General features: G+C 47.3%; 1 non-coding gene and 1 pseudogene across 1 annotated transcript; one reads left to right on the top strand and one right to left on the bottom strand.

Annotated features, from left to right (window-relative positions):
• Positions 1-9,972: 9,972 nt before the first annotated feature.
• On the bottom strand, positions 9,973-13,080 carry LOC128314721 (ubiquitin-like protein FUBI; annotated as a pseudogene).
• Positions 13,081-20,691: 7,611 nt separating this feature from the next.
• TRNAR-UCG (transfer RNA arginine (anticodon UCG)) lies at positions 20,692-20,776 on the top strand. The gene has a single exon. It is a non-coding gene; the product is annotated as a tRNA-Arg (tRNA).
• Positions 20,777-22,784: the final 2,008 nt, after the last annotated feature.

Here is a 22,784-nt window from a genome sequence, read left to right as displayed (position 1 = left end):
ACCCTCCTCACCCTCGGCGATTGCACCAGGTTTGGGCACCGGCCTGTAAGCCATGAGCTTGGTGAATCAGACCTTCTCCCTGGGAGACATGAGGTGACCTTGGAAAATCCAGGGAGAGGTCCTGCAGGCACTGGAGAATTTGGAACTAGGGCTCAGAAGAGAACTGTTGGCCAGGAGTGTAGGTTTAGATGTATTCAGTGGAAGCTCATGGCTGAAATCAAGGGCTGGTCAGTTGTGGAAATAAGAAAGTAGTGCAGAGTTAGGAGCCTTGGGGATAGTCCCCTTTCATAGAGGCAGAAGGAAGAAGAGAGACTGTCACAGATAGAATTACATTTTTTTAAATGTTTTATTTATTTTTGAGAGAGAGCACACAGGCTGGGGAGGGGCAGAGAGAGAAGGGAACAGAGGATCAAAGCAGGCTCTGCGCTCACAGTAGTAAGCCCAATGCGTGGCTTGAACTCACAAACTATGAGATTATGACCGGAGCCAAATTCGGACACTCAACCCACTGAGCCACCCAGGCACACTGGGACTGGCACAGATGGAGGAGGAGGAGGAGGAGGAGGAGGAGGAGGGGAAGAAGAAGAAGAAGAAAGGTGAGGAAACCTGGAAGAAAAGGGGGTGGTCTGTGGGACTACATGCTGCAAAGATGTCAGGGAGGGTGAGAGAATGGGAACAGGGACCGTGATCTGTTGGATGAAGGGTTCTCCTGTGTCAGTCTCCTCTGTATAATAGGGGATGAGCATGAAAGTGGAAGGGAGGAACAAGGGGGCTTCAGCTGGTGCATAAACCCAGTCCTCCTCCTGTCAGAATCCGGGTCTGCCCCCTGCCCCGCAGGCTGGAGCCATGCGTCCTTATATCCCCCTGGTGGTAGGAAGACGCAGCGTGTGTCCCTGAGTTCCTGTGAGAGCCCAGAGATGCCCCTGCTTGAAGCTGGGTCACACTGGTGGCCAGGTACTCCTGGTGGCTGGGCAGACGTGCAGGCAGAGCCACCTGCTGGTGGCTTTGGGGGCTGCATCATGTTTTGTCTTGCTGGTCAAAGCCAATTCTGGATTGATCTTCTCCTCGCTTGACGTTCTGTACCACATACAAATCCCGTGTTGGCTGTTGCCCTCTAAAAATACGATATGATCATGTTATTCTTCTGTCTCAGATATTCCCAAGGTGACCCACTGCTCTTGGGCTGAGACCAAACTTCCCACCGAGGTCCACCAGCGCTGGGTGGCCAGGGTGCTGCCTGCCTCCCGCCTCCCTGCACTTCTGCGCCCTGTTCTCGGCATTCCAGCCACTCCGGCTCCCTTCTGCCTCCGAGATTTTGCTCTTATTGTTCCCCCTGTGTGGGACACTATTCTCCCTGTCCCCTGGCTAGCTCCCGGCCATCCTTTAGACCCCAGCTTCCTATCTTCCAAGAGAAGTCTCCCTGACCCTGGGCCAAAGCAGGTCATGTGCTGTATACACTCTCCAGTGCTCTGTATCTTCCATGCTTTTGCAATTAAGTGGCTAATTGTTTAATGGTTATCTTCCCTGCTGGAATGTAGCTCTGTGAGAGCAGGGCTTGTCGCCTTGTTGATGACTTTCTTGTGCCCTGTCACATTGCCAGCACCCTGGCATATAAATATTTGTCGAAGGATTTTTCTAACAAGCTATTCATGCTATAGTAGCAACCCCAAAATCTCTGTGGCTTAAGACAACAAAGGTTTGTTTCCATTTTGAATCTTTTTAAAGATTTATTTACTTAAGCAAGCTCTTACACCCAACACGGGGCTCAAACTCAACCCTGAGATCAAGAGTCACACACTGTTCTGACTGAGCCAGCCAGGCATCCCAACAAAGGTTTTTTGTTTTTGTTTTTTTTTTTTTTGATTTTTTAAAGTTTATTTATTTATTTTGAGAAAGAGACCACAAACAGGAAAGAACAGAGAGAAAGATTGAGAATCCCAAGCAGGCTCTGCACTGTCAGTGCCCAGCCTGATGTGGGGCTCAAACCCACAAACTGTGAGATCATGACCTGAGCTGAGCCACCCAGGCACCCCTAAAGATTGATTGATTGATTGATTGATTGATTGATTTAAGTAATCTCTTACACCCAATGTGGGGCTCAAACTCATGACCTTGAGATCAAGAGTCACAGGCTCTTCCAACTGAGCCAGCCAGGTGCCCCAACAAAGGTTTATTTCTTATTAAAGCTTCAGTTCATGGAGCGCTGACCCAAAGGCTTATTTCTCCTTCAGGATCCATGTCCACTGAGCATGGGCTGGGGTCCTGCCCCTGGGCATCCTCACTCAGGGACCCAGGCTTACAGAGCAGCCACCACTTGGAGTACTGCAGGTTGCCAGGCAGAGAGAAGGAAAGAAAGCAGTATAAACTGCACATGGATTCTTAAAGTTCCCACCTGGAAGTGACAGATCACTTCTCTCATTTTATTGGCCAAAACAAGTCACATGGCCACACCTAACTTTAAGGGAGTGGGGAAATGCGATGCCACACATGCCCCCACCCCCCCCCCGTCCCCACCCCCCCCCCCGGGGGGACCAGGAATATCTGCTGAGCAGCACTAATGACCATCTGAAGCACGCATTACCTTTGTAATAAAAAAGACCCAGAAAACAAAAAGGAAACACAATAATTAAGGCTGAGAAACAAGTGGTACAGAGAGTCCGATTAAAGAAGGAACGCATCCTCAAGATGCTGCATCTGTGCTCTTGTGTCCTGTTTATTGCGCCACCCATAGAGGGGTCCACAGGTGTTAGGATACCTGAGCAAAACAGAGTTTTAAGCTTCAAAACTCTTCTTATCTCCGATCACATTTTCTTCTCCAACTTCTTGAGAGACTATTCAAATAAGATGACTGTTCTTAAATATTTTATTTTGATCGATGTTTAAATTTATCAAAATGAAACTCACAATCCAGCAATTACATTATTTGTATTGAGACTGCATGCTTCCTGATTTCCTATGTAAAAAGAAAAACCTAAGATTTTGTCAGTTGCAAAAAAAGAAAAAAAAGAAATCCCCTGAGTTCAACCTTCCCATTTGTTCAAGACAGATCAACAATGAAAGAATACCATGAAGCCTGAGTTCCTGCTCTGTGGTATCTTCTTCAGTGGCCTCCCCAAGTCATGGAGCCTTAGCAATGACCCATCACCGGAACCCTGACTACAGCCTGCTGCCACTGCCCTGGGAGAGGGGCGTTGGGGGGCTGGCACTGCTGCTCTCGAAGCAGCATTCAGCCAGAGGTGGTCCCCTGGTGGATTTCACCTGGCTCTCCCCTTCAACCTCTATAGCTGCAGAAAGGTCCATCCACTCTGCTACCTGACAGCCTTACACACTCCTAGAGACAGTTCTTTGTGGAGAGGACACCTGTTCTGCTCCAGGCCGAACACTCCAGTCCCTTCTACCACTTTTTACTTAACATAACTCATCTTGGTCACCCTATTCTGGATGCTTCCAGTGTGTCATTTCTTCTGTAGCTAAGATGGGGCATCCATATTTCACATCCCAGCAAGGCTCTGGCCTCCCGAACTCTGGACTTTAGGCCATCTTTCCGGTCCACACTGACCTGAGACTTTTGGAATAGATTCATTCTTCATTTAAATAGTTCAAGGCTTGGTGTGGCCATTGTGGAAAATAGTTTGGTGGTTCCTCAGAAAGTTCCTCATAGAGTTACCGTATGATCCAGCAATCCCACTAATGGTATATGCCCAAAAGAATTGAAAGCAGGGAGCCAAACAAATACTTCTACACCAATGTTCATAGCAGCATTATTCACAACAGCCAAAAGGTGGAAATAACCCAGGTGTCCATCAGCAGGTGAATGGATAAACAAAATGTGGTCTATACAGACGATGGAATATTATTCAGCCTGGAAAAAGAAGGAAATTCTGATACATGCTACGACATGGATGAATCCTGAAAACCTTATACTAAGTGAACTAAGCCAGATACAAAAGGACAAATACCGTATGGTTCACTTATATGAGTTCTCTTAAATGTTCTCTTGAACAGTGATGAAGGTTGTACATTGTGAATGCACCTAATGCCACTAAACCAGATACTTAGAAATGGTTAAAGTGATAAATTTGTTGTTGCATATATTTTACCACGATTAGAAAACATACCACAACTATATAGTCAACTAATCTTTGACAAAGCAGGAAAGAATATCCAATGGAGAAAAGCTTGTCTCTTAGACAAATGGTATGGGGAAAACTGGACTGCTTTCTCACACCATACACAAAAATAAATTCAAAATGTATGAAAGACCTAAATGTTAGACAGGAAACCATCAAAATCCTAGAGGAGAACACAGGCAGCAACCTCTTTGACCTTGGCTGAAGCAACTTCTTACTAGACACATCTGCGAAGGCAAGGGAAACGAAAGCAAACATGAACTGTTGGGACTTCATCAAGATAAAAAGCTTCTGCACAGTGAAGGAAGCAATCAAAGCTAAAGGCAACTACAGAATGGGAGAAGGTATTCGCAAATGACATATCTGATAAAAGTTTACCATCTAAAATCTGTAAAGAACTTATCAACTCAACACCCAGAAAACAAATAACCCAGTTAAGAAATGGGCAGAAGACATGAATAGACACTTTTTCAAAGAAGACATCCAGATGGCTAACAGACATATAAAAAGATGCTCAACATCGCTCATCATCAGGGAAATACAAATCAAAACCATGATGAGATACCACCTCACACCTGCCAGAATGGCTAAAATTAACAACACAAGAAACAACAGGTGTTGGCAAGGATGTAGAGAAAGGGGAACCCTCTTGCACTGTTGGGGGGAATGCAAACTGGTGCAGCCACTCTGGAGACCAGTATGGAGGTTCCTCAAGAAACTAAAAATAGAACAACCCAGAATCCAGCGCTTGCACTATTAGGTATTTACCCAAAGAACACAAAAATACAGATTTGAAGGGGTACGTACACCCCAATGTTTATACCAGCATTATCAACAGTAGGCAAACTATAGAGAGAGCCCAAATGTCCATTGACTGATGAATGGATAAAGATGTGGCCATATATATATAACATACACACACAATGGAATATTACTCAGTTATCAAAAAGAATGAAATCTTGCCATTTTCAATGATTTGGATGGAGCTAGACTGTATAATGCTAAGCAAAGTAAGTCAACCAGAGAAAGCCAAATGATTTCACTCATATGTAGAATTTAAGAAACAAAACAGATGAACATATGGAAGGGGGAAACAAACCGCAAGAGACTCTTGGTGATAGAGAACAAACCATGGGTTGACAGAGGGAGGTGGGTGGGAGATGGGCTAGATGGGTGATGGGTTCTAAGGGGAGGACACTTGTCATGATGAGCACTGTTTGTAAGTGATGAATCCCTGAATTCTACTCATGAAACCAATATTGCACTGTATATTAATTAACTAAAATTTAAGTTTAAAAAAAAACAAAACACCAACCCAACCAAGGCTCTTTGTTCTAGATCTCCTGTAGAAGTGGGAAGGAAGAGACAGCTTATGCAGCACAGACTTCCCACAAGAAACTTTCTGTCTGCAATGGAGCAGTGGGGGGGGGGGGTGGGAAGCAGATGTGATCCCCACCCCCCAGGACTCCTCCCTTACCTGGCTCCCTCCCTCTGCACGCAGCCTTATTGTTCATCTTTTCCCTGTGACTCAGAGAAACACGGATGCTCTTTCTGGCCTCCTGCACAACTCAACTCAAGGCCCCCAAACCACATCACTTGCCACCACCCACTGAACCACCCATCCCTTGACCCTCCACCTGCCTTCACCTGCTTCCCACAGAAAACACTTCATCCCTGGCCTTGCTTGACATTCCCTGGTTCAGAGTCTGCACTTCCTACCTCCTAATTTGCACCTTGGATCTGCTACTCTGTGAACAGCCTTCCCCAGTTATATCAACCTTGTGTTTTCTCTCCTGTTTGAGGATGTAAAATGCTTAATGATAAATGAGACAGAGAAGCTGTGAATGAAAGGTCAGGCTCATGGCAGGGTCAGCACAAGGACAGCATGCAGGAATCTGGAGGCTGGGCAGACTCAGGCCTGCCGGCTCATCAGTTTCAGGCCCCTGGCCACTGGGTGACCCTCAGACTCTGGCTTCTGGGGAACCAGTCACCATCATAGTGACCGTAGTCCTATTTTACACAGATAGGTCACTGGGAGAGCTGTAAAACAACAATGTCCACCCATCTGGGTCTACCCATTGGCAATGGGAGTTGAATCACCCAGTGCCATTCGGCTCATTCTCCGTCTCCAGGTGTCCTTCAGCCTGGACTTCTTTGGAAGTCTGCTCCCAGCTGTGTGCAGCCCATGGGCTTCTGTTCTATAAGACTGCTGAGCTCTATCCCCACTGTGGAAGTCACCCTGTGAGAACCTACCAAGGATAGAAGTCTTGAGAGACAGTGAAAGGAGGGCTGCACAGGATGTACAAGGAAGGAGTTACTATGGGAGCAGTGTTGGCATGAGGAATCCCTTTACCCAGCTTTGCTGTGATTGATGGATCAATTTAAAATCCTTTTCTAGTTTCAATCTCTGGCCAAAATAAAGCGGCCTATTGACTGCTCTTTCCCTCCATGACCAGTCTGACTTACCACCATGCCCAGTCAGAGCTTACCAAGGTCCGTCTGTCCTACCCATTGCCCCAGATCTTTGCTCCTTATCCAGATCCCTCCATTCATTGGCACTGCTGGGGTCTCCCACTGTCTTCCTAGAGCCTATATATTGACCCCATCCCTTTGTGGGCTCCAGGGTGGTCAAGGAACATCAAAATGCCTTATCCAGCCCCAACACCACTGCTGGGGTCAGCCCAGCCCAGAATGGTCTTCAACTGCTATCACGTACAGGAGGCTTATGGGCAAGAACTGCTTGTTATGGACAGAATTTTGATGTCATCCCCCTCCCCATCTGAATTCATATGTTGAAGCCCTAACTCCCAGTGTGATGAGATTTGCAGATGGGGCCTTTGGGAGGTAATTAAGGTTAGATGAGGTCATGAAAGTAAGGTCCTTGTCAGAGGGGATTGGTGTCCTTATAAGAAGGGATATCAGAGAGCTCACTTTCTCCCTGCCCATGCACAAAGATGACATCACGTGAGCACATGGCAAGAAGGAGACAAAGCCAAGCCTTTTGGCTTCAGAATGAAACCTGTCTTGCTGGCACCTTGACCATGGGCTTCCCAGCCTTCGGAACGAGGAGAAATAAATTGCTGTTGTTTAAGCCATTCATTTTGTTACAACAGCCCAAGCAGACTAATACACTGATCAACCTCTAGATCCAGAAGACCCCACCTTTAAAAAATTGTTATTAACATTATTATAATAGCATTAAATTAATTATTAAGGAAAAATCTGGATTCTTCCATACTAATATACCAGGTGACTTTATTTTTCATATTTTAGAATTTATCCAAAAATATTGACTGAATACCTCATATGTGTTAGGCACTATCTGGGTGTTGGCAACATCAAGATGAATCAGACTTGACCCTTGTTCATTTTGGATATTTTTTCCAGTCTTTCCAGGTTCTTTACAAAGACAGTCAATTTATTATTATATATTTACTCTTGTAATAACACAAATACATTTTATTTGTTTTTTTACTTAATATAATTTTTTAAAATTTTAGTTGATACACAGTGCTGCATTAGTTTCAGGTATACAACTTATTGATTTGACAGGTTTATACATTATACCGTGTTCACCATGAGGGTAGCTACCATCTGTCTCATTACATCACTATTACAGCACCATTGACTGTATTCCTTGTACTGTGCCTTTTTTCCCCATGACTTATTCGTTCCATTACTGGAAGCTTGTATCTCCCTTTCCTCTTCACCCATTTTGCTCAACCCTCTCACCCCTTACATCTAGCAACCATCAGTTTGTCCTCTGAATTTATAGGACCAATTCTGCTTTTCATTTGTTTATTCATTTAGTTTTTTTTTTTATTCCACTTATGAGTGGAATCATGGTATTTGTCTTTCTCAATCTGACTTATTTCACGTAACAACATAATACCTTCTAGGTCCATCCACGTTGTCTCAGATGTCACAATTTCATCCTTTTTTATGCCTGTATAATATTCGTGTGTGTGTGTGTGTGTGTGTGTGTGTGTGTGTGTGTGTTTCCTTATCCATTCATCTATTGATTGACACCTAGATTGCTTCCATACTTTGGCTATTGTAAATAATGCTGCAGTAAACATAGGGGTACATGTATCTTTTCAAATCAGTATTTTCATTTTCTTTGGGTAAAAAGCCACAGTGAAATTATAGATCTTATAGGATTTCTTTCTTCCTCTTTTTCTTTTCTTTCTTTCTCTTCTTTCTTTCTTTTTTTTCTTTCTTTCGAGCATGCACACAATGTGGGAAGAGGGACAGAGGGAAAGAGAGGATCTTCAGCAGGATCCATGCTCAGCAGAGCTCAATCCCATGACCCTGGGATCATGACCTGAATTGAAATCAATAGTCAGAGGCTCAACTGACTGAGCCACCCGGGTCCCCCCAAATCATATGAGATTCCTATTTTTAATTTTTTGATGAACTTCTGTACTGTTTTCCACAGTGGTTGTACCAATTTACACTCCCACCAACAGTGCATGAGGGTTCCTTTTTCTCCACATCGTCACCAACACTTGTTCTTGCTTGTCATTCTTATTTTAGCCATTCTAACTGGTGTGAGGTGATATCTCATTATATTTTTGACTTGCATTTCCCCGGTGATTAGTGATGTTGAGCATCTTTTCGTGCGTCTGTTGGCCATCTCATAAACTTTTTTTTTAAGCACTGTCATAGTCTTAGCGAAGGGCAATTTTTAGATGTTGAACTGGATGTTTGCAGAATTATAATCTTTTTAATGTGGTTTCATCGTCTTCATAGGTGTCTGTTAATAGCTGTGTGGTATTCTATTCAGTTGACGTACTGTAATTTACCTGAAGATCCATTATAGTGGGATGTTTATATTGCTTCCATTTTTTGCTGTTATATATAATGCTGGATGAATGCCTTTTTGTATATAGATAATTCAAAACAATGCCTTTTGTTTTGAATAATTACCTTGCAGTAAATTCCCATGAGTGGGATTACTGGGTCAAAAATGGGGCACATTGTTTTCCAGAGGACCGGGAATTGACTTGCAGGGCCACTGTAATGATTTGATTCTCACACTTGCACTTGAGCCTGGTTTGCTTCTGCTGGAGAAGGCATGGTGGAGCAGTAATGCAGGGCAGAATTCAGGGAATGACCAGTTAAAGCACGGTCTTCATGCTGTCTTCTGCCGCTCACGTTTGCACAGATGTACAAAACCCATCCAGTTGGCCCTGGATTTAGGATGTCATCGTAAACTGTAGGTTTACTTTGCTTGGAGGTCAAGTGCATGGGATGTGGAGCAAGATGTCTGTAATCAAATCCCAGCTCCACCGGACAGTTAGGTGTGTGACTCTGGGTCAAGTTTCCTCATTTGTAAAACAAAAGCTTAAAAACAGAACTTATTTCCCAGGGTATTGTGAAGATAGAAATGAGATACTACACGTCACATGTTCAGCCCAGTGCCCAGAACCTGGGAAACCCACAATACACGTTACGTAGTTATGGCAATAGGACTTATTAAGGGATGTGTTTTTGATGCAGTCTGCTATTCAGACCGCGGGACTGGTTTCTTCCTACCTTCAAGTTTGTTCCCACACACAAATCTTCTGAAATTATTTTAAATTCTCAGCCAGCACTTCATTCTGTACATCAGAATGGAAAGCTTAAAGTCAAATCAATTAACAAAAAGGACTGTGCAGGGGCGCCTGGGTGGCTCAGTCAGTTAAGCATCCGACTTCGGCTCAGGTCATCATCTCGCGGTTCGTGGGTTCAAGCCCCGCATCGGGCTCTGTGCTGACAGCTTGGAGCCTGGAGCCTGCTTCGGATTCTGTGTCCCCCTCTCTCTCTGCCCCTCCCCCGCTTGTGCTCTGTCTCTCTCTCTCTCTCTCTCTCTCTCTCAAAAATAAACATTAAAATTAAAAAAAAAAGGGGGGGCTATGCAGAGAGTTCTGAAGAAGTATGTGTTATGTCCTTGAACTCAGAGAGCTTACATTTTTCAAACATTCAGCTTTGAAAGGGGATAAATGCATCGACCATGGCTCCAAAACAGCAGGGAACCCCTGGTCAGTTGGCATTGCCCCGTCACTAGCGGGTCCGGCTGGGGAAGTGGAGCGAAGCATGGCTCAGGAAATGATTACAGCTTCGTGGCGTGAGTGAACGGACCTGTCTTCAAGTCTGAAGGAAGTCATGTGCTTTTATTTTTTTTTTATTTTATTTTTTTTAGTCATGTGCTTTTAAAACTAATCTACCCACTTCAGAGTGACAAGAGAGTAACTGAATCTTTTCAAAAAATACATCTTTTTTTCAAAATAAAATTCAGAAGGCCAAGTGAAACTCTTAGTGGTCCCCAGGTCCCATTCTGTGGTTAAACTGTCGGGGCTCCGTCAAGGCTGTCCGTGTGGACGTGGGCTTTGTTTTTCACAAAACACAAAGCTAAGCTCCACAAGATTCACTGTTCAGAGGCACTCCCGTTCTCATGGTAACTGATGGTCCATCAGCACCAAAATATAGAAGAGGCAGCAGGGCAGCGTGAAGATGTTACTACGACAACTGGAACTTAGAGTATACATTTTTAAAGGAGTGTGGGAGGGCTTAATTTCACCTCACTTGCTTCAAGAAAGCCTGGGTAAGAGCAGTCAGGCATTTCAGAAAACAGGGATGCTCTAGAATCCGAGGTCTGGACTCACAGCCACAGCGCCGGCCGGAAGATGGGGATAGCTGGGTGTAGCCTGCAGAGTTCGGTGAAATCACCTCGGGGGGAGAAAAAATCACCTCAGCAAAACGTTGCTCCATCAGAAGTCATACAAAGATGTGGTGGTGTTGGGAGTAGGCAGGGTTGAGGAATGTTCCAAGAGAAGCACTCTTGATTTTTAGCCTTCACGGAATTCGCAGATCAGAGATGACCAGGAAAAAATGGACTTGCTTTAAAAAAAAAAAAAAAAAAAAAAAAAAAAAAAGGCCATCTGAAAATAAATAAGCAAAGAGTCCGTTCTCCACAGCTTGGAATGTACAGGTACTACTAGGAATTTGAAAAGGATAGGGCACTTCTGCTTTCCTCTGAGGATGTGAATTCATTTCTCCTTCTGGGCCTCAGAGAGCTGACTGAAGATGGTGTCATGGGAAGTTGCACACCTCCCACTTCAGTCCCGGGGCTGCGGCAGGTCTGCGGACCCGGCCGAGGGGTGCCAGCCCTGTGTGTGGCACCAGAAAGAGCTCCTCACACTCTGGGGCTGGTACTTGTGTCCCAGGGCCCTGGTTGCCTGCTGCCAGCCGTTAGTGGTGACAGCCCACCCAGCCTGGCCAGCTTCCCCCGTTAATGGCGTTAATGGCCTTGGCTTCCACCTCCCTGGAGCGATTCAGCACTGCCCCAGTGTCTCCCTGTTACCTGAACCGTCTCCCTAACACCCCCCACTTCTCTTGGTCTTGCTCTCTTTACTCAGTTTACTGAGTGTGGCCCAGGCCCTGCTCACATGAAGGTCTGGGCGGAGCCAGGAAATCAGCATTTTTTTTTTTAGCCAATTACAGAGAGGTCTCTGAGGCAGGAGTCGTGCAGCTCAGAGCGAGGAGCCTGATCTAGTAGAGAAGCTTCTGTCCTCACATTTCTTTAATTCTCCCAGCGATCCTCTTGGGCTCAGAAGGGTGAAGTAACTTACCCCTGGTCACACGGCGGTACTCAACTAGATGTGACTCCAAAGCCAGAGCTTGAGCCCACCCCATGTGAGTGAGAGTGGAAGGGTCTATTCTGCCAGCGGACCATCCAGGGGGGCTGTTGCCAGCACCTGGGAGCCTCCTGCTTTCACATCGCTCTTTTGTGCCCAAGCTCACTGGGTGGGGTTCATAGCAAGGTTACATACACCATCTCAAAGGCTCACTGATGCTCTGGCACATTCTGACATTCTGCTTTCTAATTTTCTGTATTTTGTGATGTTTTGGCATCTCTGGGGCCTTGCAGGCCCGGAGAGGGACAGCCCCTCCCATGGTTACTTTCTAGAAATAGCAGACAACTCGCCTGTGAGCCTACGTTTGATACGCAAACCAACCAATCCGCCCCTCTCCCCCACATTTGCCTCCTTTTATCAGGTTCCTACAGTCAGGACACGACAGGTCCTACCCTAAATCGCCCCAGGGCCAGATACCAGACAACTAGGGTTGCCCCTGGAGCCAGAGCCCCCTGAAATTACCCCAACCAGCCCATCCTGCCTTGCTTGCCTACACACCCTGCCTTGTCCGATCCTTCCAGCAAAAGCCACAATAAAGCCTCCGGCCCATGCTGTCTCCTCATTCCTGACGCTGGTGGCTCCCAGTGAGGCTCGAGCAGCGGTGTGCCCCTCCTCTTGGGAACTGTGAGCAACAAGAGTTTTGTTTCTTGTTTTCTGTTTTTTGTTTTCCTGGACTAAGCGGCTTTGCAGGGGAAAGGCAGGATTACGATGGATTTAAGAGCTGGCTTTGGGACCCGTCTTGCCAAAGTTGGGCACAACACTGACAAAGTGCCGGTTTACTGCACCCACCGCTTGGCTCGGCCTGTCTTCCTTATCCCCTGTTCGGCCGCGTTGGGGCTCCGCTTCTTTCTTTCCCATCACGGGCCAGGGAACCATGGCCTCCAGGGAACCTCCACGCATGCGGCCAGCTACTTCCGGGGTGCTCAGAGCCTCCTCTCCACACTGACCTAGGGCAGCCTCATCCTCTAGCAGCGTGCCTGCTGGAAGCACGACTTGATCTTCTGGAGGGACACCCTCCAGCAAGGCCACGCGAGCCTTGATCTGGACACCCATCTCGTGGCCGGTCAACCCAAGGGCGTGTAGCTTCGGGGTGAGGACAAAGAGCTGCATGTCAGTGACTGAACCGTGACCACCAGCGCCGCTTCCACCCAGAATGAGTCAAGAAAGAGTAACAAAGTATTTTTCCTGTGGCAGTCGTCTGATCTGTTGGCCTGAATAAAAACAAGAATCCTGGGTTCATTTGCAAGAAGACATCTTCTTCTGGGCTTAGCCTCCTACCTGGCACTCTCCCTGCCCTCCTCTTCCAGGATAGGGCCCCTCTTCTCCAGTTCCTGCCTCTTCCGCCCCTCCCCTAAAGCCCAAGGCCAGGCCCAGGACGGGATCAAGGACTGGACCTTGACCTCATTTCCTCCATTTCCCTCACTGCAACCCCTGCTGGAATCTACCAAGGCTCTGGGTTCTCAAAGCTGCAGGGCTCCTCCCTAGCTCTCCCGGCCCTAGGGGGTCAGGGGCCACCTTCCAGCCCAGGGCCCCTGGGGCAGCAGCCCCTGTCCTGCCGCCTCCTCCCCCCTGCACACTTCATTTATGCCACCTGAACCATCAGCTCAGTCTCAGTGCCTGCTGGCCTTGTCTTCCTTAGCTGACCAGGTGTAGTTTGGAAGGTCAGTAAGAGTGACATGACGCACAGGATACTGGCAACACTGGACAGAGCACGTGACGTGGGCACCTTTTCAGCCTTTTCAATGGTGGAGTCATGGCACAGATGAATTTGGCTGGAAGAGGAGGGGCCGCCGGGGGGGGGGCGGGGCGGGGGGGGAGCCGTTGGGTGGAAAAAGGGCTACTGGCGGTGAGGCCTTGAGAGGCAGGCAGAGGGCTCCCTCCGGAGGTCTGAGCAGGATTCAGCCAGGGGTGTGTTGTGGGATCTGCGGAAGCGGCCTGTGCTCCTGGACAGGAGGAAACGGGAGGAGGTGCTGCAGAGATGGGCAACGGAACGGGGCGGGGGTGGAAACGAGAGGGACCTCGCAGAGTTACAGAGTGGGGAGCGGATCCTTGTCATAGAGGGGGTGCTTTTGTAGACTTTCTGGAATCTCTGGTTTTAAAAGCAGCATTCGATGTGCTGAAGGGGTGGCAGGCTGCAGGTTATCTGCTCTCACGGTGCAGTTTCACCTACTGCTGGGCTTTGTAGAACCTTCTAGGAAACCCCTGACAACACCCCTACAAGGTGAGTGGTGATCCCATTCCAAAGGGCTGGAGATCATGGACTTTGGAGTTGCTCCCAAATAATCACACCCTTGACTCCTTAAATTGTGAATTCCCAAAGGCCTCCTGCCTTATCAAGATTTAGTGATGGTTTGGAATGCAAACAGGAAGGTGCTATCTGAGTAGGAGGGTAGAGGCTTGACCTTGAGGGCTCTGAGGAGCCCTCCTGTGCTGTTTACAGGGACAGGGCTGACAAGTAGCCTCTGGGCACGATGGCCTCTGTGCCTTCCTGCACCAGGCTGACTGGCTGTTGACTCCCATACCTCACGTTCTCCACCTGAGACAACACGGGGGAGTCGGCAGAGCTCCTCCAAAATGAAATTAGAGTTACTTTCTGGGGTGAAAATTAAGAACCAGAACATGATCGAAGACATTGGCCAACCAGAGAAAGCAAAAAACATGAGGCATTTGTAGCCAAGAGTGGCGGAAAGACTGGAAACGCCCACACAGCAGTTGGCCGCGTCAGACCAGAACCTCTGGGACACACGGGACGAGCCTTGCCCCAGAAGAGGAGAAAAGCAAGTGTCCTTCCTTTTCTGAGTATCTGCCCTCCTTCTGACACCTGCCAGCTATCCAGGTGTGAAAGCTTCCTGGCAACTTGCTGTCTGTTCATCCCCAACCCAACTCACACTTCAGGAAGAGTGGTCTCTCCCAGATTCCTCCTCAGCCTTGAGTTTTCTCTAACGTCTCTTACCCTGGGCTTGTACTCTCATTATGCACACATTATTCATAATTATTAATTTTCGTTTAGACTTTCCCATTTATAGCAGTTTACATTCACGTTCATGTTCACACAAGAACTGTGTGAGAGGGGTGCCTGGGTGGCTCAGTCGGTTGAGCGTCCGACTTCGGCTCAGGTCATGGTCTCGTGGTCTGTGAGTTCAAGCCCCGCATCAGGCTCTGTGCTGACAGCTCGGAGCCTGGAGCCTGTTTCGGATTCTGTGTCTCCCTCTCTCTCTGCCCCTCCCCTGTTCATGCTCTGTCCCTCTCTGTCTCAGAAATAAATAAAACATAAAAAAAAAAAAAAAAAGAACTGTGTGAGAATGGCAGATCGGTGGTAGTTGTAGGTATTACCTTTTCTCTGGATAAGGGAACTGAGCCCAGAGGGTTGGGGACTTGCCCAAGGTCGTACAAGGCAGGATCCATATTTTTTTTTTTGAGTTTATTTATTTATTTTGAAAGAGAGAAAGTGTGAGTGGGGGAAGGACAGAGAGAGGGAGAGAGAGGATCCCAAGCAGGCTCCACGCTGACGGCACAGAGCCCAACACGGGGCTCGACCTGGGGCTCCAACTCAGGAACCACGAGATCATGATCTGAACCAAAGTTGGACACTTTGCTGACTGAGCCACCCGGGCACCCCTGCGGGATCCATATTTGAACCTTGTTCTTCTGACCTCTTTCCAGTGCCAAGCTCCATGAGTAAAATTAATGGCATTTTATCTATGTTATCTATTTTGAAATATCTTCACACGTACACCTTTGCCATAGCTGGAATGCCTGCCCACTCACCCAACCCTCTGATCCGCCTATCCTACTCATTCCTCCAGCCTCCCAACCTGTTGGAATTCTACTTATCCCTCGAAACGTAGCTTAAATATCACCTCCCCAGTAATGGCTTTCCTCCCGACTCAGGGAAGAGTGACTGTGTCTTCCTTCAGAGTCCGGGACAGGTGCATCTATGCCTGTGTGCCTAGGACAGGAGTCCACATCCAGTTGCAGGAGAGCCCCAGAGGGAGTGTCTGGGCGGTTAGCTTCTGTCGTAGGAAGCAGGCTCTACCTGCTGTTGAGGGCACACACGACAAGGAATGGCCCCCATCCGGGAGCTGGGTGGCCGAGAGGAATGACAGATGCCCGCCACAGCCCACGTCTCCGGCTGCTTGGCAGCAACAAAGACAATTCTCCTTCTTCTTACACTTTGAAAATGAAAATGCTGTCACCGACACGTTGACGCTACCGCTTGTATAATCAAGAGTGTGCGTGGTCCCCCAGTCTCCCCCCCCCCCCCCCGCAAGGGAAACAACCCAGAGTCTTTTATCAGTGCCTACTTCCGCTTCTGGTCCAGGATTTCTGGGTGGTGCCCACCCTCTTCTAGACCCTCTAACCCAGCAGTTCACAACCTTCTTCCACCCCAAGGCCTCTTTGTAAAACAAACATTTGGTAACATCCCCTTGACTACCCTGAAAATGAAATTCAGAGGTAAAAATCTAACTATGTCCTCGGTAGTAAAGGGGACATAGGTAACTTAGAAAAAATAAAACTTAGTTCAATAAGTAAATACTCAGGCACAACAAATCTAGATGTCATAAGAAAGGAGTCTGACGCTTGCAGCTACATGAATGTAGTCAACCTGCTGTCAGGTAGCTGGCTTCCACCTCGCACTCGATGAGTATGTCAGGACAGTATATTCAAATGTGGAATTATATTACTTCTAACAGAGTTCCACCAAGTGTCATGCCCCCTAGCGGTAGTGCTACGGAGGACCACTGCCTCGGAGCTATCACAGGGCGCCGCTTCCCTCCTTAACACGGTTCTAGACGCCTTTGTGCCCGGCTAATCAGTCAAGTCTGCAGCGCAGTATTGGCACCACGTGGGAGCGTGTTAGAAATACAGATTCTCCGGCCCTGCCTCACAACTACTGAATTCAGATCTGCACTTGAATGAGACCTCCAGGTTATATGCATACAAGCTAACGGCTGAGAAGCACCTGCACTCCTGGGGGACATAGTAAGGGAGGGGGTAAGCCAGTCTCACAGAATAAGTCTTCTTCAATATTGCCATCTTGAGGTTCTCTTTACTGGGACTGCCCTAGACCAAGAAGGCATCAGTTCAGAATTTAGCCAGGAACACAGAAACCACTTACAGTACTTCAAGTAGAGAGGATTGAATGCAAGGGATTGATTACGTATGTGATAGAAGAGTTAGATGGGAATCCAAACAAGTGGAGGTCAGCAGCAACAGGAAGCACGACTGCCCCGACCCTCAAGGGGACAAGGAGAGGAGGTGGGGTTACTGGAACCCAAGATTACCCCGGGGAAGCTGATGTGAGGGAGGAAGCTCATTTGCTGCCAGAGATGTCACCTGAGGCAGGAAGAGGAGAAATGCTTCAACTTCTCCCAGCCTCCTGTCTTCCAGCCTCTCAACGGTGTCTCCCATTGGCCACACTGAGCCAGAATTCAGCAGGCAAGGGAGGCGTGGAAACATAGCCTTCAGGAAGCAGCCCTTCTGTATCACAGAAGCAGAGCAAGAGAAGAGCAAGAAAGGGATGACTGACCGGCCTGGGACTGGCACAAAAGACAAGAGCTCTCTACCAAAAGAATTACTTTTTTTTTTTTTAATTTTTTTAACGTTTATTTATTTTTGAGACAGAGAGAGAGCATGAACGGGGGAGGGTCAGAGAGAGGGAGACACAGAATCTGAAACAGGCTCCAGGCTCTGAGCTGTCAGCACAGAGCCTGACACGGGGCTCGAACTCACGGACCGTGAGATCATGACCTGAGCCGAGGTCGGCCACTTAACCGACTGAGCCACCCAGGCGCCCCAAAAGAATTACTTTTAAAAGAGATACTCTTTCAAGATACTGTCCTCCAGAGTCCTAGACCTTGCCATTATGATTGGTCCATGAAGTACCCCAGGAAGTCTCAGATACTTCAAGAAGTGGGTCATATGGGTCAAGTGACACAGTTGCTTTCCCTGCAGCCACCAACACTGTGACCCCAACCTCTGCACTGTGTCATGGCAGCATCCCAGCCAGTCCGGGAACCACACAAGTCCTTCCAGTGTGATGCCCACTTCCCGCCCCCCACCCCCAACCATCCCCTGTGGTGCTGCTGGGCCACAGCAACCTTCTGCGCCCGGTCACTGTGGCATGCACATGCCATTAAAGCCACAGCGATCCCCAGTTCCTGCAAAACTCATCACTGACCTTCAGGCTGGGAAACCTTCCCATGGGGGGTGCAGTGCCCTCACCTTCAGAAGTCTCACCTTCTCTGCCAGGAGACTCTCCCTTCCTTTGGTATTTCCCTCTCCATTTTCCTCTTGCAATTTCTTTTTTTTTTTTTTTCAAATGTTTGCTTTTATATTTCTGAGAAAGAGAGAGAGAGAGAGTGTGAGTGTGTGTCTGTGTACACACATGCAGGCAGGGGTGGGGCAGAGAGGGAGGGGGAGAGGGAATCCAAAGTAGGCTCTGCACTGTCAACACCGAGCCTGATGCAGGGCTCAAACTCACGAACCTCGAGATCATGACCTGAGCTGAAATCAAGAGTCAGATGCTTAACCTGCTGAGCCACCCAGGTGCCCCTTCCTCCTGCAGTTTAATCAGAAAATCAAAATGAAGAAAACCCTCTTGGCTCCTCATCTGTCCCCTGGCAATTAAGACATTTTCCTTCGGTGGTCAGGAATCTTGGACCATGCCACCCAGTATGGGCAGCAGCTGCTCGTGTTTTACAACCCACCGTGCACCTTTGGCAGACCTGCTTAATTTTTTTTCTAATTATAAAAATAATAAGGCACATTTAGAACGCATAGAAAAGTAAAGCAGAAAAAAAAAAATCCACCTATAATCCTGCCACCCAGAGGCAGTCCCTATTAACATTTCGATATATTTCCTTTCTAGAGTTTAAATGCATTTTTCTGCAGCTGAGATCATACTTGCATACATAATTTCATGCTCCAATTTTTTTCACTTGTTACAATATTTTCCCGTATCACTAAAACTTGGTTGAAAACATTAACATTTTTTCCATATTAGTTGTTTTAATTACAGAAGTAATACCCGCTCCCCGTAAAGAATTAAAACAATTCAGAAACCTATCAAGGAAAAGGCAGAACTTTCCCCTCCCTCCTCCTTTCTCCCCCCCACCATGCCTCAGAGGTAAGCCACTTTTAACAGTTTAGTTTTCATCCTTGCAGACCTTTTTGTACACTCATGCAAAACAGCTTTTTAACTAATGGCCCCAAACCAGCTTTTTCATGTCACAGCATTGGTGCCCAGGGAACTGCTGCGTTTTAAGAAAGCTGCCCAAATAGTTCACGTATAGAAGTGCTAGAATTTACTTTGCCATTCCCCCGTCTATTCCTTCCTTCTTAAATCTTTTTTTTTTTTAACGTTTATTTATTTTTGAGACAGAGAAAGAGCATGAAGGAGGAAGGGTCAGAGAGAGGGAGACACAGAATCGGAAACAGGCTCCAGGCTCTGAGTGGTCAGCCCAGAGCCCGACGCGGGGCTCGAACTCACGGGCCGCGAGATCATGACCTGAGCCGAAGTCGGCCGCTCAACCGACTGAGCCACCCAGGCGCCCCTATTCCTTCCTTCTTAAACATGGATAACACTTCTTATAGCGAAGTACATCCATACATTTACATAGTCTTTATGATAAATGTGTAAGCCGATACCTTCATTTGTTTTTTGGGTTTTTTTTTTTTAAGTTTGTTCTTGAGAAAGAGTGTGTGGGCATGCAAGCAGGGGAGGGGCAGAGGGAGAGGGAGAGACGGAATCCCAAGCAACCTCCACGCCCAGCAGGTAGCTCTAACCTCCGTACCGTGAGATCATGACCTGAGCCAAAATCAAGAGTCAGACACTTAACCGTTTGAGCCACCCAGGGGCCCCGCCAGTACCTTCATTTGTATATCAGTTGCTGTAGGCACAATTACATGGGTATTTGGGGGCAAAGATGGAGAAAGTTATGACAAAGTTACATCACAGAGCAGGCCCAAGGCCATACAGAATTTGAGGAAGTAATATTCATCTGAACAGATGCCGTATTGTTTCTTCGCATTTCCAGGAAGTGATTCCATAGTCTGGATGTAATGTTGATATCCGTCACCTTCAGTGCTCTCTGGTGATTTTCCAGATGGACAGTGTCCTGGGCTTCACTTCGGAAGAGCCCAGAAAATGCTAGCATCTCAAATTATGCAAGTGAAGGACAGGGGTGACTTCCTGCATTGCAGAGGCCGATTATGGAGAATGCAGGATTCCACCCCGGGGGTGGGGGTAGGGGTGGGGTGAAGTTGGAAACAGAAAGTCAGCCTTGGCATTATACTCGCCCATAACGAGAACTAAATGGTTTGCCAAAGTCACACATGTAAAAAATAACCGAGTTTACAAGCACCAGGGTAGCCTGGCCTCTGACTTCAGGACATGCCTCGCCTCAGGCATACGGATTATAAGAAACCTGAACACAGATGCTCCACAGCTGAGGCAGGGCTTCTGGAGTTTACGGGAGGACAGAGAGCCTCACGGAGCGGAAACATGCAGTAAGGAGCCCTGCTAGAGGCTCTGCTTAAACATAAAGCTCAAAAATGCATCGGGCCCCCCACCTTCCCTTGTCCGTCTGTTCAGACTGAGGTCTCCGGGCCCACTGCTCAGTGGCTGGTCTGGGCCTCACTAAGATGTCCATGAATTCTGCAGCCAACAGAGCAGGTTGTGGGAGCTCCTTGCCGGGTGTTTCTTTTCTTAGTGGGACCACAAAGATTTCCCTCACATAATTGTCGCTGTATATATTGTACGCCCTACCGTATGTAGGGTGCGGAGCTGTGTATCCCCAGAACCCAGCACGGCATTTGGCATGCAGAGATGCACAAAAATGCCTTTTACAAACTTTTTAAAAAAAAATTTTTTTAGGGGCGCCTGGGTGGCTCAGTTGGTTAAGCGTCTGACTTCGGCTCAGGTCATGATCTCACGGTCCGTGGGTTCGAGCCCCACGTCGGGCTCTGTGCTGACAGCTCAGAGCCTGGAGCCTGTTTCAGATTCTGTGTCTCCCTCTCTCTCTGACCCTCCCCTGTTCATGCTCTGTCTCTCTCTGTCTCAAAAATAAATAAACGTTAAAAAAAAATCTTTTTTTTTAAACGTTTGTTTATTTGAGAGAGAGAGCACGGAGGGGCAGAGAGAGAGGGAGAGAGAGAGAGAGCATCCCGAGCAGGCTCTGCATTGCCAGCACAGAGCCCCGTGCAGGGCTCAGACTCACAAACTGTGAAACCAAGACCTGAGCCCAAATCAAGAGCTGGACACCTAACCAACTGAGCTACCCAGGCGCTCAAACCTTAAAGATACTCAAAAGTATCTTTCTGAACAATATAGATGCTCAGTCCTACCTTCTTTGAAATGATTTCACGTCATCGCACTCACAGGAAACATTTATGGCACGCTCAAGTAAACTGGAGGGGATTTGGGGACATCTGTGTGGGGCTTGATGGAAAAAGTAATTATGTTTTCTTTATATTAAAGAAGTATAAAAGTAAAATATAAAGTCATTAGAGAACATGTTAAAGAGTGAATTTGTATAAAATTTTCCAAATAAAATATTTTCAAGTTTTTAATGAGAAACTTGAGCTTGTTTCCATGAACATACTTAAAAAAATTTTTATAATATATTTAACTTCATATATTCACAATATTATAAAAATTAAATAACGAGATATTTTATGAAATAATTACATTGATAGTGAGCTATTTTACATTCCTGTTTTCTTACTAGGTCTGGTGTGTATTTTCACTTGTAAGTGAAATACAGCACACCTGCATTCGGACCAGCCACACAGTTCAAGGGCTCGGTGGCCACATGTGGCCAGTGGCTGCCCGACTGCACAGCACTGCTCTGTAGTGAGGGTAATAAATACAGCACAGGCATAATTCTTTTAAACCTCTTTTTTAGGATTTTATTATTTTTTTAAATGTTTATTTGACAGGGAGAGGTCAGGGGGCAGCTGGGGCACAGAGAGAGGGAAACAGAATCCGAAGCAGGCTCCAGGCTGTGAGCTGTCGGCACAGAGCTCGACATGGAGCTCAAACCCATGAACCGCGAGATCGTGACCTGAGCTGAAGTTGGACAGTTAACCGCCTGAGCCACCCAGGCGCCCCCAGATTTTATTGTATTTTTAAGTGATATCTATACCCAGCGTGGGGCTAGAACTCACAACTCTGAGATCAAGAGTCATATGCTCCACCCACGGAGCCAGCCAGGCACCCCTTTTAAAACTTTTTTATATGCCTCGCAATAAATAATTGCCAATGGAGATTTTAAGATAATGATCTATTCAAGTCCTTGGTAATCACCACCAATGAGAAATTTTGCCCAAGTAGGAGATAAAAAAATTTTAAGTGTTTTTATCACCCTTCAAATTTTTACAGCAGTTGAAATTATCTTTAAAGAGTTTAACAGCTCTTATGGAAATTTCTTGTGATAAGGCAAAGGATTTCAAACCCATCAAACTTTTTTCACACCAACTATTTCAAGAGAATGCTGATGGTCTCGTTAGTAGAACATGCACGTGTCGTTAGAGCAACACCCATGCCCCCTAGCTTGGATACCACTTTGTAGGCACATGGGGAGGTGCCTGCATGGGGGAGGACAGTGAGCTGGGACCCAGCCTGATGCGCCCCTCCATCGGCCGCCTTCTCCCCACACCAGCACCCCCCCCCAATCCATTCTCCACTGCCTTAGCTGAACGCCGGGCTCCCGGGACACTAGACAGAAACCTGGCAGTTCCTCCGGCCCTTGCTCCACCTCGCGCACAGCTCGAGCATTTGCGGCATGGGGCATCCAGTGACAGATGTCACTCATTTTTCTCTCTCTCATACGAGCCCCTCCCCACCCCATCCTGTTAGAGCCACTCTCTGAGGAGCCCAGATGCTGCTGCTCACAACTAGAAGTGAATGCCCACATGGCTTGCCCACTCCCGACCCGTCACCTCCACGGACTGAGATATTGGTGGACTGAGA

This window comes from Acinonyx jubatus, chromosome A2, assembly GCF_027475565.1.
Source record: "Acinonyx jubatus isolate Ajub_Pintada_27869175 chromosome A2, VMU_Ajub_asm_v1.0, whole genome shotgun sequence".
Classification (NCBI taxonomy): domain Eukaryota; kingdom Metazoa; phylum Chordata; class Mammalia; order Carnivora; family Felidae; genus Acinonyx; species Acinonyx jubatus.
The sequence above is the reverse complement of the archived record's forward strand: the minus strand, read 5'-3'. Positions and strand labels throughout refer to the sequence as shown.